Source organism: Phoxinus phoxinus (assembly GCF_949152265.1).
Source record: "Phoxinus phoxinus genome assembly, chromosome: 8".
In the NCBI taxonomy this organism is placed as follows: domain Eukaryota; kingdom Metazoa; phylum Chordata; class Actinopteri; order Cypriniformes; family Leuciscidae; genus Phoxinus; species Phoxinus phoxinus.
The window spans coordinates 15376342-15386478 of NC_136883.1; positions in this window are offsets into that span (position 1 = coordinate 15376342).

Here is a 10137-nt window from a genome sequence, read left to right on the forward strand (position 1 = left end):
GCCTCATAAGGGCTTTGTTCAGGTGTCTCAGATCTTAAATGGGTCTGAGAGCCCCATCCTTCTTCGGGACGAGAAAATAGCGGCTGTAGAAGCCTGACTCGCTCGGAGAAGGAGGTACTGGTTCTACAGCTCCCTTGCAAAGCAGTTTCGCTATCTCTGCACGAAGTAGGTGTGCCACTTCTAAATTCACTAAAATTTAGAGTGAGCGAGCCCCGTGGCAAGATGGCCGCCGTGTGCGGACGTCAACCTCCATTGACCAGCAGCGCGGACGAGACATCTAGCCTTTATTATATGATATCGTACTCGGTTACTAACGTATCCTCGGTTCTCTCTAGAAGAGGGAACGAGTATTGCGTAAGTAACTTACGCTACGGGTAAAGTCATCTTTTCTCGAGATATTGAAGCCAAAAAATTATCCTTAATTTTGTATTTATTGTCAACGCGTTGCAGCACCTAGCAGACCTAGAGCGGGCTTACTAGCGAGCTCATTGGCTGCCCTGCGGCAACTGCAGCAGCCAACCGCTGAGCCCTGCATGACGTCACTATAGCCTTACTTCACTGGATTTAATAGCACCCATTCTGACACTCCTGGGATCGCCTCCTACGCCACTGCGTGCATGGCTAGGGGTAGAATGGTCTCTTGGTCCCGACCGCCGCATATATTGTGGGCTCGTGAACCTGAGTCTGAGGCATTGGCGCTGTGAGCACGCTCTCGGCGCTTGTATACAGCGGCGTGCTGAGAGTGGCGGCTGGCCAGTAACATCCCGGCACGCTTGGATGGGGAACGTTTCACGTGTAAAGCCTGTGACGCATGTGAAGCGCTAGGCGTTGTGTGTTTGTCAGTAAGCGTGAGCACCCGCGAGCGGCCACAGGTCTTATGACATAGCCGGTGTGTGTCGGTTTTCTGTTCCGTGGGACAAGGGTGTAACAGAGCGGGCAGTGTGTAGGTGTTGGCTCTGTTCTGTGGGGACATGTGGCCTGTGGGCGGCTAGATGAGCGCGATCTCTGGCGCGAGCCTTGGCGTTGTTGCAGGGGAGGAGGCTGGGGGGACCGCTGAGTCGAACCGTGGGCAGGCGGCTGCTTCTGAGAGCGGCCTGCCGTGGAGCTCGAGCGTCGAGGCAAAAAGAGCTTCATGGCCTGAGTGGTCTTTTGTACCTCTGAGAAACGGTCCACTATCCCGCTCATGGCTGGGCCAAAGAGGCCTGTCGGAGAAAGCGGGGCGTTGAGAAACGCCTCGCTCAGCAACCCTCATGTCCGTGAGTGTCAGCCATAGGTGCCTCTCTGCTACAGTGAGCGAGGCCATGCAGCGTCCGATGGCCTGAGCCGCGGATTTCGTGGTGCGAAGAGAAAGGTCCGTCACGCTTCTCAAATCCGTCACGATGGTCTGATCCGCGTCTGATAAGTCGACTTGCGTACGGCCATATTTATACATACTGCATTTGAAAAAAGTCTCTTTTGCTCACCAATAGGGCTGGGTATCGTTTGAATTTTATTAATTCTGATTCCGATTCTGCTTATCGATTCCAATAAGATAAAAATAAATAAAAATCCAAAAAAAAAAGTCCAACATTTAGATGTCAAACTTATTTTTCTCTCTTTTTACAGTGTTCTGTTGCAGCTACAAGCAAAATACACAACACTTTTACACGTGAACTTTTTACTTATGGATTTAACAAAGAGTTGCCTATGGATTTAACAAAAAATACCACAGCAAAAACAACTAGACTAATATACATTTAAAACATTAAATTACTAAAGACAAGTAAACAGTCAGTAATAAAATAGGAACAAACAAATCAATTAGCAATAGCATACCGGTAAATAAATACAACCGAACCAATTTCAGGTACAGAAATTGAAATCAAAAGTTTAAAAACACTATAGTTTTCTATTCATACATATAATATACATTAATCCTCATTAAAGTTACAAAATATATTCAGTCAAGATCAGTGAATGATTTTCTTTTGTTCTTCGATTAAAATTAATGACAGGCAGCACATTTATTAGGCTGCTGTCTATTTAACACCGAATGCATGGGGATCTAAAAATACTGTTACACGTTTTCTTTCACAACTTTCACAAAAAACAGCTGTGTTTACACTGATATACTGTAATGACAATGATGATGATGTATTTTTTGTGCATATTGGTCAGTAAATGTGAAAGAGAAGTCCATTCCGGCTCGGAACAACCTTTTCTGCAGTTGAAATGCACGGAACAGTTCGAGAACGGACACAGGCAGGAAACCCGAACCGGGACTGTTCTCTATGGTCACGCTTCAGATGTGTGCGCACCTCGCAAACAATGCTCAAGTTATTTCATTTCCTGTGCTTAAATGGTGTAATATTAGCCTGGGAAAACCCAGACCACTTCCAGCAAATTTAGATTTGCTCTGCAAGTGGGTCTGGCAAAGAGCCCATTGAAACACATTTCCAATCCGTCGAAATCGCGGCACCAATCAGAAACGTTGGGGCGGGCTTTACACGATGACGACAGAGCAGCGACGGTGACGCAGATTTTGTACATTACAAAGATGGATGCCGCCGTGGAACATCACTCGTTCGAATCAGCTGTCACGTCTGTTTCAAGCGATTTAAAATTGTCATTTACAAAAACGCCAAAAGTCGTCAGAAGCCATTGCTGAAAAACACAAACAGAGAATTGCTGAGAGTCTCAGATGTTTCTCCGTTGCTCTGATTGGTTTTAGATCTATCCAATTGCGCCCAGAGTCATTTGAGCGACGTTTGACGCCCCTGTGGAAATGAATTGTCTATGGAGCTTTGCCAGACCCTAACTCAGTTACAACTGAGAGTGGTCTGGGTTTTCCCAGGCTAGTGTAATATCACATTAAAATGTGAACGCAGGAATCGTTAAGTGGAATTGAAATGCACATATCTTATTGAATATCTGTGTCTTGGAAATTTGGAACAGCTTCACGATACGCAACCCTCCACACAAAGGTTGCATTTATTTGAACAAAAAAAGGCTACAATAAAACCGTATTATTGTGAAATATAATTTAAATTTAAAATAACCATTTTTTATTGGAATTTATTTTAAATTAAAATGTATTCATGTGATCGAAAGCTGGATTTCCAGCATCATTACTCCAGTCGTTATATTTTTTGAAAACCATAAGATATTAACATTCAAAAGTACATAAAAAAAACTAAGGTGTATGGCATTAAAAAGCATTAAATTAGATTCAATGATACTTGCAGAAACCCTGAACTAGTAAGAATATTTTTATGTAAATTGATATGTAATTTTCCCCACAGTCAATCAGCAGCTTAGAAGAACACTTGGAGAAACTGGAGGGACATCGCAAGCCATATCTCCTTGCCTCTGGAACTCACAAGTGGGCCATCAGCAATTAGCCTACTAAATTGTGATTGACAAAATGCTTATTCCATGCCAGGGAGCCACGTCGTTGGCAGCCTTTGATTAACTATTTAAAGCGCACTTCTTTTTCAGTGTAAGCTATGATGATGCACTCAGCAACATGTACACATTCCTCCAGACAATAGTCTACAGCAGGGATAGGCAACTAGGCCACTGTTCTGCAGAGTTTAGCTCCAACCTAATAAAACACACCTGAACAAGGCAATCAATGTTTTCAGGATTACTAGATAGGTACAGGCAGGTAAGTTGTTATCAGGGCTGAAGCTAAACTCTGCAGGACAGTGGCCCTCCAGGACTGAAGTTGCCTATCCCTGGTCTACAGTATAGATGTTGACACCACTAAAGAAAGTCCAAAGGTGAATAAAAACAGAGAGCCAAGCATATAAATAGGTACAAAGAGTCAGTGAACAATGTTTAAGTGTTACATTTGCAGAGCTTTGCTTAATGCACCTACTGCATTAATTCAGCAGCTCAAATTTTTTCATGGCTTATATCCGGCCAGAAAATGTGTTCTTGTTTGTGCTCAAGAAGAATTTTCACTACAGTTTTAAAGATTTTAGAAAGCATTTAAATAGTTGTCACAGTTGTAAAACTGTTGACATGGACACAAGCACTGATGTTATTGCAAACGTCACATCAATCAGACTTTGATGCACAGAGTTCACAAGAAGATGCCTCTGAAATGATGTTATACCTTCGACCTTCAACATCTCATATGTTATATATCTGGTCAAAAAACAGGCAAAAGATATGTGTGCATCGATTATAGCAAAGTTACAGGGCAGTGGTGTTGCCAACAGTCTGGTGTTATCTGTTGTTGAAAGTATGGAGGAGTACGTTGATGAAGTTCATGCAAGTCTTAAAGAACAAGTGCTAAGTGCAGTGCCTCCAATACAGTTGAAGAGGTTTTCAGCAATAATTTAAATCCATTTAGTGACTTAAACACAACCTGTAAAATGACCAAGTATTTTAATGAAAAATGGGGTGCTGTCGAACCGGTGGAAATTCATTTAGGAGTGAGGTTTGATTCAAAGATAAAAAAAAAATCTGGAGTATATGAACAGGTAAATGACACTTACATATTATGTACCCCTGTTAAAAACTTTGGAGTTCATTTTAAAGAATGAAGTGTGTTGTCGAATGAATCTGCTGCTCTTGGAAACATCTCCCAAGACTTCTATGAAGGAAAATACTACAAACATCATCCACTGTATTAAAAATAAATAGAAAAATCATTGCAAATTCATGCAATGTTCAAATTCATAATGGCATTCATAATGTTTATATTTTACACTGTAATTTACCACCACGTTTAAATTAATCTCTGATTAATATCCATCTCACCTGTTTGTTTGATTCCCAAAATGCTAAGAAATATGGCAGATTCTCATCGGTATGGCTGTTGATGAAGTGCACACCATTGTTCTATGGTAAGTAATGGTATTCTTTATTTAAATCCTATTTGGTTTTAGTGGAAATGTGTGCATACTTAAACAAAACCCCTCTTGATTACTGTTGGCATTACATTTGTAGCTACTTGTAAACTTTGTCAGTTATTTATTGTGGGTATCCATTCAACTACAGCTGTATTACATAGAATGTCCTTTTTATTAATTATATTATATTATGAAATGTCAGTGGTTATGTCATTATTTTATAAAAAAATTACATGACAGATAAATTATAAAATGAAAACTGCATTGAAAAAATACATGTTGATAATGAAATACATTATACTCACAACAACAAATATAATAACAAATGTTCTGTGTGTCTGTGTTGCAGGGGGGAACGCCATGGCAGTGATGCTCCATTCAGAAAGTGGTGTGGTGAGCTCAGATCACTCCTGCCTATCTCCTTACCAGTGCTGGCCCTAACTGCTACAGCATCTTTGACAACACACAAGAAAATAATGAAGCACTTAGGACTACAGAAGTGCTTAGAAGTTGTCAGAAGCCCTGATCGGAGCAACATCAGACTTGCAGTTAAAAAAAGTGTCTTCTGATGCAACTAATACATTTTCTTGGCTTATCAACATGGTAAAGGGCCCACAGACTGCACGTACTGTCATTTACTGCAAATCTATATCTGACTGTTCAATGCTGTTCCATGATGTGTTCCTTGCCTCCCTTGGACAAAGATCAGTTCACCCACCTGGCACTAGCAATGTGTCATCTAACAGAGTTGTTGACATGTTTCATTCAATGACATCAGACAGTGTCAAAAACAACATAATTCAGACTCTCAGAGACCCTCAGTCTGTCCTCAGAGTGGTGATAGCAACGTCAGCTTTGGGCATGGGAGTTGATTTGAAAAATGTACAACACGTAGTTCAGTATGGGCCACCAAAAGACATCGAATCATACATGCAAGCATTTGGGAGAGCAGGAAGAGATGGCTCTATGTCCCAAAGCATGCTTGTGACAATTGTGCGAAAATGTGTCAGTGCAAGGAAAGTTGTGATGGTAATGCCAGTGACCTGGAACTTCATGCTGCAGAGCCAATTGCACACAAAGTGAGAACTGTCAGCAATCATCAAAGGGAATCTCTCCGTTGCGTTCTTTAAGCGCAACGGAGCAACTGTGACTAGAGTGCTGGAAAAGAGAGAGTTAAAAGTTTCTACTGCAATATCAAGTTTTTCTAAGCTATCCGGGAAGCTGAGATGATGAAACTGATTAGGAAGATTATTGATAAAGCAAACTTTAGTGGCAGAAGTGATCAGTCTAACATATTTATAACACTGAGTCGGCTTTGCAGCCTTAGCTAAATGTAATTTACATGAGACTAGATAATGATCTGAGATGTCATCGCTCTGTTGCAGAATTTCAACGGCATCAACATCTATTCCATGTGATAGTATTAGATCTAGAGTATGATTACGGCAATGAGTAGGTCCTGACACGTGTTGTCTAACTCCAATTGAGTTTATAATGTCTTTAAATGCCAATCCCAATGCATCTTTTTTATTATCTATGTGTATATTAAAATCACCAACAATTAGTACTTTATCTGCAGCCAATACTAATTCTGATAGAAAGTCCGCAAATTCTTTGATAAAATCTATATGGTGCCCTGGTGGCCTGTATACAGTAGCCAGCAGAATTCTCAATCGTGATTTATCGTTTACACTATATATTTTTACATTAAGCACCAACACTTCAAAAGAAGTGAAGTAGATTTCTTAGTGGTTTTGAAAATATTACTATAAATTACAGCAACACCTCCTCCTTTGCGTTTCAGACGAGGTTCATGTTTATAACCGTAATCTTGTGGGGTTGACTCATTTAAAGCAATGTAATCGTTTGGTTTTAGCCAGGTTTCTGTCAAACACAGCACATCTAGGTTAAAATCTGAAATCATATCATTAACTATTAGCGCTTTTGAAGTAAGAGATCGAATATTCAGCAACCCAAGCTTTATCATTTGCTCATCTGTATTATTTCTGTTTTTTATTTATTGAACATCAATTAAATTTTTAACCTTAGATGGGTTTGGACGTTTTTTGGATTTCCGAATTCGGGGAACAGCCACAGTCTCTATATGATGATATTTAGGTGAAAGAGTCTCTATGTGATGGGATTTATCTGACCTTGGTGACGTGAGGCCGCTAGCAGACGGTCGGTTAAGCCAGTCTGTCTGCTTCCTGACCTAAGGCCCAGATTGTCATGTTTTATCTCTAAGACTATGAGCCAAATTCTCATAGAGAGAATTTGAGAATTCTCATAAATTCTCAAATTCTCATAGAGAGAAGAGCAGCACCATCACAGGACGGATGAATACCATCTCTTTTCAACAGGTCAGGTTTGCCCAAAAACGAAAAAAAAACAAGCGAGTTACTAGCGTGTTGTGCTAACAATAACGGAAGCTAGCAATGTCAGGTTAATCTGAGATGTTGGGTAAGCTGTATTTAGTAGTATAAACAACTAGAAATGATAGTAAATGATGGTTCAAAACAGAAAGAAATACGAAGCTAATACGAGGCTTAGATTGAGCTTACAGCCTCAGAGCAAACAAACTCACAGCAGAAGCAGTCACAGCGAGGCAGACAGGAGCAAACGATCAGGGAGGGATCTATTGTCTCATCTCTTTTGTAACTTCTCAGTAATGATTTCATGTAGATTACGTGTTTAACTCCATTAATGATAATGGAATATTTAATCTAAATGTTTATATCAGAAGTAAAACAGTTTAAATCATTATTTTATTTATTTATAAACTGTTATTCAGAACATGCACTGTTTTTATGATTATGACTCATAATGCTGTTAGATAGGCTATATGCTTCAGTTTCACTAAACCTGTTGGCGCGGACATTTAAGAAGGGATGGATATTTGGCTTCAAGTGATAGGCTTTGTGAGTGAAATTCTATTTTTATTAGTTTTCTGTATATGTATGATTTTCTTTAGATTTTCTGTCTAAAAGTGACCAAAAAGACATTTAACTCCAGCTCACCATCGGTGTCGCCAAACTGCTCCGTCTCTAAAACATTTGTAATTGTACGGGTCAGAGTTTGCGTGCAGGTGCGCAAATTTTCTCGTCAAGTTTGTTTTTCATAAATCACAACTTACAGTGGAGAGAACAAGTATTTAATACACTGCCGATTTTGCAGGTTTTCCTACTTACAAAGTATGTAGAGGTCTGTAATTTTTATCATAGGTAATCCAGAAAATCACATTGTATTATTTTTAAATAATTAATTTGCATTTTATTGCAAGACATAAGTATTTGATCACCTACCAACCAGTAAGAATTCCGGCTCTCACAGACCTGCTAGTTTTTCTTTAAGAAGCCCTCCTGTTCTCCACTCATTACCTGTATTAACTGCAGCTGTTTGAACTCGTTACCCGTATAAAAGACACCTGTCCACACTCTCAATCAAACAGACTCCAACCTCTCCACAATGGCCAAGACCAGAGAGCGGTGTAAGGACACCAGGGATAAAATTGTAGACCTGCACAAGGCTGGGATGGGCTACAGGACAATAGGCAAGCAGCTGGGTGGTGTCATGTAATGTGGGGCCATGTAATGCGATATCTTGGCCAACAACCTCCTTCCCTCAGTAAGAGCATTGAAGATGGGTCGTGGCTGGGTCTTCCAGCATGACAACGACACGGAACACACAGCCAGGGCAACTAAGGAGTGGCTCCGTAAGAAGCATCTCAAGGTCCTGGAGGGGCCTAGCCAGTCTCCAGACCTGAACCCAATAGAAAATCTTTGGAGGGAGCTGAAAGTCCGTATTGCCCTGCTACAGCCCCGAAACCTGAAGGATCTGGAGAAGGTCTGTATGGAGGAGTGGGCCAAAATCCGTGCTGCAGTGTGTGCAAACCTGGTCAAGAACTTCAGGAAACGTATGATCTCTGTAATTGCAAACAAAGGTTTCTGTACCAAATATTAAGTGCTGCTTTTCTGATGTATGCAATACTTATGTCATGCAATAAAATGCAAATTAATTACTTAAAAAATATACAATGTGATTTTATGGATTTTTGTTTTAGATTCCGTCACTCACAGTTGAAGAGTACCTATGATAAAAATGACAGACTTCTACATGCTTTGTAAGTGGGAAAACCTGCAAAATCGGCAGTGTATCAAATACTTGTTCTCCCCACTGTATGCGTCTTTCAGGTCCTGTTTTGTGCGTACGCAATGGTTATAAATGAGGCCCCAGGCCTGAACTTTTTACTTTATGTGTGTGCAGCAGTCGTCCTTGAGGGGCTTCCGCCTTTAATATATAAACAAACACAAAAGTAAAGTCTTTAAATATACGCGGGTTCCCGCCTAGCTCCTTCCCACAACAACTAACCTCGTTACAACAAATTAAGTACAATTTATTTTTATAAATTTAGCTTCTTTTTTTGTCTTCTGGCCTATTTGTAAACATCATTTTCAGGACAGTACTAATCTTTTTTTTTTTTGCAAGGGATATGTAAACTATATAGTGTCGGTGTCTGAACGGTGTCGCAAGTTTTGAGGGAGCGTGCAATTGGCATGCTGACTGCAGGATGTCCACCAGAGCTGTTGCCTGTGAATTGAATGTTCATTTCTCTACCATAAGCCGTCTCCAAAGGCGTTTCAGAGAATTTGGCAGTACATCCAACCGGTCTCACAACAGCAACGTAACCACACCAGCCCAGGACCTCCACATCCAGCATCTTCACCTCCAAGATCGTCTGAGGCCAGCCACCCGGACAGCTGCTGTGCGTGTGGGTGAACGGTTTGCTGATGTCACCATTGTGGATCGAGTGGCCCATGGTGGCGGTGGGGTTATGGTATGGGCAGGCGTATGTTATGGACAACGAACACAGGTGCATTTTATTGATGGCATTTTGATTGCACAGAGATACCGTGACGAGATCCTGAGGCCCATTGTTGTGCCATTCATCCACGACCATCACCTCATGTTGCAGCATGATAATGCATGGCCCCATGTTGCAAGGATCTGTACACAATTCCTGGAAGCTGAAAACATCCCAGTTCTTGCATGGCCAGCATACTCACTGGGCATGTCACCCATTGAGCATGTTTGGGATGCTCTGGATCGGGGTATACGACAGTGTGTTCCAGGTCCTGCCAATATCCAGCAACTTCGCACAGCCATCGAAGAGGAGTGGACCAACATTCCACAGGCCACAATCAACAACCTGATCAACTCTATGCGAAGGAGATGTGTTGCACTGTGTATATATATACTTTGTTCAGAGTGTATATATATGTATGTATGTATGTATGTA